Source organism: Mastomys coucha, unplaced genomic scaffold, assembly GCF_008632895.1.
Source record: "Mastomys coucha isolate ucsf_1 unplaced genomic scaffold, UCSF_Mcou_1 pScaffold22, whole genome shotgun sequence".
NCBI lineage: Eukaryota > Metazoa > Chordata > Mammalia > Rodentia > Muridae > Mastomys > Mastomys coucha.
In genome coordinates, this window is record NW_022196905.1 from 99503173 (window position 1) to 99509359 (window position 6187).

The following is a 6187-nucleotide window of genomic DNA, read 5'->3' on the forward strand; positions in this document are numbered from 1 at the left end:
GTCTTCAGACACACCAGAAGAGGGTGTCAGATCTTATTACGGATGGTTGTGAGCCACCATGTAGTTGCTGGGATTTGAACTCAGGACCTTTGGAAGAGCAGTAAGTGCTCTTGACCTCTGAGCCATCTCTCTAGCCCCTGTTTCTAAGATTCTTATCTGAGCCTACTTCCTTGTCCAGGCCCAGTGACAAATTCCTAGAAGCGGCACCAAAAGCTCTCAAAATATCTTGGTTTGTTTGTTTGTTTATTTATTTATTTAATGCATATGAGCACACTGTTGCTGTCTTCATACACACAGAAGAGGACATCAGTTCACATTACAGATGGTTGTGAGCCTCCATGCGGTTGCTGGGATTTGAACTCAGGACTTCTGGAGGAGCAGTCAGCACTCTTAAGCAGAGAGCCACCTCTCCAGCCTGAGCTTGCCTCTTTTTAAAGATCGACTTCGCCATTGAACTGTTTCAGTAATGCATTTCTGATACTAATTCTCTCATTTTGTAGCTCACTGGGCTTCTTTATTAATTTTAATTTCTTTCTTTTTTTAAAAAAAAAGATTTATTTATTATATATACGTACACTGCAGCTGCCATCAGACACACCACAAGAGGGTATCGGATCTTATTACAGATGGTTGTGAGCCACCATGTGGTTGCTGGGATTTGCTCTTGACCTCTGAGCCATCTCTCCAGCCCCCAATTTTAATTTCTTTATCAGGCAGTTTGTACATTTCCATTCCTCTTTGGACAGTGTTATAGGGCCCCAATGTATCACGATCCTCGCTTTGCGCTGATGTCTGCTCATTGAGGAAGTTATGTGGATTCCACTATAAATCCAAGTTTTATGTGCATTCGGGATTTCAACTCAGTTCCTCATGCTTGTGCAGAAGGAGCTCTACCCACTAAGTGTTCTGTCCACCCCAATAACTCCAATCTTTTGGGGGCATTAGGACCTTACTTAAGATATTTTTATACTACCCCTTCCTGCACCTATTACTATTATCCATTGAGATAAACATACATATATAGTGTGAACTTTTATTTTATTAGTTTTTCTTCTGTAGTGGAGATTGACCCCTGGGCCTTTCTCACACTAGGTAAGCTATCCCCTAGCAAGGCTGTCCTCTGCCTGAGATAAAGGCTTGTAGATAATTTACTTGAATGTGGTTTTGGGGCTGGAGAGATGGCTCAGTGGTTAAGAGCACTTACTGCTCTTCCAAAGGTCCTAAGTTCAAATCACATGGTGGCTCACAACCATCTGTAATGAGATCTGAAGCCCTCTTCTGGTGTGTCTGAAGACAGCTACAGTGTATTACATATAATAATAAATAAATCATTGGGCTGAAGCTAGCAGGGCTGGAGTGAGTGGGGCTGGAGCAAGCTGGGCCGAGGAGAGAAGAAAAAGTGTACTTACATATAATAAATTAAAAAAATATATTTTAAAAAAATAGAAGAAAATGTGGTTTTGTGGTAGGAATGAAGTAGGCCAGAGTGAGACAGAGGAAAGGAGCTCAGCTCAACTTAGATATGTTGGTGGTGTGGCCATAGATGTGGCTTGACCTTGTGGAACTTTCCACAGATCCACATAAAGATTTGGGGAATGTTTATCATCGAGAGAGGAGGTGGAGACAGGTCTTTATCAGCTCTCACACGACGCTGGTCAGGAGTGGCCCCTGGGCTTATTCTGTATGGTTGATATGTTCCTGTTGGATCTCTATGCTGTGTTGCCACCTAGTGTGATTTCCAGAAAGCCACAAAGCTGCAAGCATGAGACTGAAGCACTGGCTAGGGAAAGCTATTGCCAAGGTTGCTTGTGCTGTGAAACCTGCTCAAAACAGAAGGCCTTCTTAGTGGCCGGAGGAAGAGGTGATGCTGAGGGAATCAGAGTGAGCCAACTCATTTTAGTGAACTGTCATGAAGAACAGACAGGGCTCCTGTCATCCTTTTGTTCCTAGTTGACTGTGGAGGGCACAGCTAGAAACTTTAATTTTGGCCTCTGCCAGTCTTAGGTCTAAACCTGGGCTCTGCACATGGTGAGTTTTCGGGTTTTTGGGAAACCCACTCAACCTCATTGAGCTTTAGTTTACTTGTCTGAAAATTAAGACAGTATTTCCACGTTAATGAGTCTGAGAAATAGCTGAGTTCCCAGCCCACAGGCTGCTACTAGGGATTAAAGAAATGGCAGTTACATCATTGTGGTGCCTTTGGCAATACAACAGGAGCCACAGTGAGGCAGAACCTGGAAGGTGGGGGTAAGACACAAGGTTGTTAAGTTCGTAAGTTGAGGAAGAGCCAGACAAGGCTCCTGTAGAACTGTGGGGGAGGGGACGGGCATGGGCTTTTGAAGCCAAGCCTGGGATGAACAGTTAGCGATTGAAGGAGCTGATACCTCCAAAGGCACTGGAGATGTGGAAGAGTTAAAAATCAAATAGAGTCAGAGGTGCTTCCAGACTGCCCCAAACCCATTCCAGGCCCAGGATAATCTCCAGCCATGTACCATGTACATGAGCTTAGTGTGTGTCCTGCAGAGGAGTTACAGCTCATGGCTCAGTGTATGGGAGGCCTGAGGCTACACCTGAGGCTACTGCCCTCCCTCGGTCTGGAGATGAGAAATTAGAGACTTGTTTGGGTCTAAGTTCACAGTGTCCCTGGCTTAGACTGGCTGGGATATAACCCTTAACTCCATTCCCCATCAGATGGCAGCTGACCAGACCCTCTTGGCACTTAGGTGTTGCCTTCCTGTTGCTAACAGTCAATCCCTAGAGATCTAGATCAACTTCCAAGCCAGTACGAGTAGCTCCCTGAGCCAGGATGACGCCATATACTCAAACCTAACTCAAAGGTCTTCTGCTCAGTTTATTTGGGAAGAAGCCAAACTTCATTATAACCTGCCAAGATGTCATTACATCTCTCAGCCATTACCCACGAGGTAATGGGACATCCAGCTTCATTTCCACCAACTTTCATTTTAATCTGTTTAAAATCAACACTTCTCTTCTACGTCATTTGAAGAATTCTCTCAGATATTTTTTAGATTTTCAAGAAAATATGATTAAAGTCAACACATTGGATTGATGCTTTTGATTGAAGCCAATCTATCTAAGCAAATTTAAATTAGACGTGCAGTGTTACATGTCTTTGAGTTTGTGTGATGATCGATCCGTAAGCATACCTTGAGTCTTTCTTCCCCCACAGGGGAAAGAAATTCCAGTTGAGTGGAGCTTTCCAATTTGAAAATCGCTAGCAGGAAGTGTGAGGGGCTGCTTCAGAAACCCGAGGTGACAATGAAAGTCAAGACTGCACATGCTCATGTGTTTCCTAGGAAAAATGAACCTTCAGTTTAAAGAGATTTGGGTAGTGCTGCGATTTCTTCAGATATAATACGTAGGAGTGGGAAAGACAGTTTTCCTGAGGGAAACATTAGATGTAAATTGAAGAAAAATGAGCACAAAAAATGAGATTGATTTAACTCAAAAATTTTCTCCTCTTCCTTCACAGCTTTGTCAAGCAGCAATTTGATGTTGCTGGCTTTACATCTGGGCTTGAGCGCACTTGCTTCTCCTGACGCACTTGGGACATTAAATTGCTTACATCTTCAGGCAACATCCTGACCTGATGTGGCCCTGCCTCCTTGGTCTATTGGCGTTTGCTGGAGTGCTCCACCCACCCGTCTTGTGACCTATTCTGTTTTCTTGCAGGATCTCATTTGAACTCCATGTTCCCCAGAGATATCCTTCTCTTCCTTATTTCTGGTTATCTATTCACCGAATTTCACAGTTAATCACAACCCCACACTGAAGAGCCCAGGTTCCTGGAATGGGTTGCCCTTGGCTGGAGGTGGGAATTACAACTGGACTGCTGAGATCTAGGGAAGAACCAGCACTTCCGGATCAGAAACCCTCCTAACGGACTCAATTCTGGACGCCAGGATAAAAACCAGCAAAACCTCTTCCAAGCCATAGTTAAATTTAACATTGTTGCTGAGTAGTTTCTGTTGGCCAGAGGTTGTCCAGGTGATATGAATATAGAGATGAATAATTTATTTCTTTTCTGCTCTGGTTCAGAAAGGATCTGAAGCAGATTGTGGCTGAAGTATATAAAATAAAAATCCAAATGCAAGTGTGTAAAACTCAGAACAGGGGAATATGAATTAAATAGACCAAGTCCAGAGGGAAAGGAGAGTCTAGATGCACAGTCAGGGGGAGACATCATGATGGCTGCACTTGAGCACCGTGTGGGACTCTCAGCATATGAGAGGTGGCCATGGGGAAGGGGCAACATAGTTACCAGTTCCTTTGGTAGAAACAGAAAGTGCCTATTGCTACTTAGGAAGAGACTGATAGCCTAGGCGTGACTAGGCAATGAGAACTCTGCAATCAAACAAAGCAGTGTTGTAAGGGTGAGCCTCATGAACAGAAATGGATGTGAGCGATGCCTCAGGCAGGACAAGGAGAAGGACATGCCAGAGAAAGGAAGGGCCGTGGCTACTGCCCCCAGCCACAGTGTACACAAAAAGTGCTCAGGACGGCTGCCATCAGAGTCTGAGTCAGGAGGATGCGGTTTTTTTTTTAAACAAGGATCACAGCTGACACTCATTCTGGTAGTCAACCACCACGCTTGGGATAAATTGAGATAGAGCAGATGCGAGGCATGTGGAGCAGTGAATGATGGGATTGGAAACTCAGGCTGGACCTCCTGGGCCACAGTGAGAAACCTGGACTTCATGGGTCGTGCGGCAGTCACTAAAACTTCTAAGTCGGAGCTGGTGGTGAAGGGGTTCTCAGATCTCTTCATTGGCTGCTTTGATCTTCCAGCTAGAGGATAAAAAGCAGGGAGAGTGGTGGAAGACAGTGGGACATCAAGGACAACTTGTAGCATGATCCAATCCAAAGAGAGTCTGGACTCCAGTAGTAAGGGAGATTGAACTCTGTGTGTGTGTGTGTGTCTGTCTGTCTACTTTATTATCAGCCACAGATTTCTTTCCTGTGCTGTTCTACATGTCTCAGCACCATCTAGTCTCTGCTATATGAAGCAATGTGCAGTCTGGAGACCTGCAGATAAGAAGGCCCCCACTCAGCGTTTAGTGGTCCACTGTGAGGATGCTATTCCGAAGGGTAATGGGTGCTGCCTTAGCAGAGAGATCCTTGCCTCAGACTAACACTATATATGTGTTTGAACTTATTCTAGGAAATAACAAGCAATGTCCACTGCACTTGATTCTTCTCACAAATGTAGAAAATACCACTGCCTTTCACTGTAGTACATAGTCTGCAGAGGCTGAACAGCGTGTGCACGCACACACCGGTTATCTGCAGTCTGCGGAGGCTGGACAGCGTGTGCACGCACACACCAGTTACCTGGAGTCTGTAGAGGCTGGACAGCATGTGCATGCACACACCACACACCAGTTATCTGGAGTCTGCAAGGCTGGGCAGTGTGTGCATGTACACACCGATTATCTGGAGTCTGCTATTGTGTTGGTGGGCTGTGTGGTGAGCAATAGACCTAGATTCTATCTCGAGGCAGATGTGTCCCCCTGCAGCCAAGCATAGCTATAAATGAAACCTGGTACACAAATGTAAACATACTTAAAACATTATGATGTTTTCAGGGGTGATTAGAAAAACTCATGCAGTTCTCAATTGGACTTTGTAGATGACAAGGTTGTGTTGCAAGTGTAAACAGGTTAGACCTCTTGAAAGAGATGTCAACAGGTTAGACGCCCCCCCCCCCACCCCAAAGTGCCATTTCATTTGAGGCTGAGGAGCTACTGAGCACAGAACCGAGATGAAGTTATGTGAACATGTAGAACTGTCCAACCTTGTAACAGGTGCCTGGATAGTCTTCACTACCCAAGCATGCTTGCATTGCTGCCACCAGAGTCTGTGAATGTGCTTCATCACAGGGCCAAGTGAATGTGTTTATTTGCTAGGAACACTGCTGCAGAGTTTCACTAACTGGGCAGTTTACGGGAGACACAAGTATTATCTCACAGCTCTATGTTGAAGTCTAAAATCAAGGTGTTGATGGTGCGGACTCCTGAGGGCTTTGAGCAACGAACTCCACTCCCTGAGGCTGGCTTGCTATCCGTGTCTCCTTCTGGCCCTCTTTCCACACGTCTCTCTTTGTGGTTGTGTCTGAGCTTTCTCCTTTCCTATGGACACCAGTCACACTGGCCCTGTGGCTATTTGT

General features: G+C 45.2%; 1 long non-coding RNA gene across 1 annotated transcript in view; it reads left to right on the plus strand.

Annotated features, from left to right (window-relative positions):
* LOC116070779 overlaps positions 1–4128 on the plus strand; it is a 33554-nt gene extending 29426 nt beyond the window's left edge. The window contains exon 2 of the long non-coding RNA XR_004110561.1: positions 3494–4128. This is a non-coding gene — a long non-coding RNA (uncharacterized LOC116070779). The remainder of the gene's footprint in view (positions 1–3493) is intronic.
* Positions 4129–6187: the final 2059 nt, after the last annotated feature.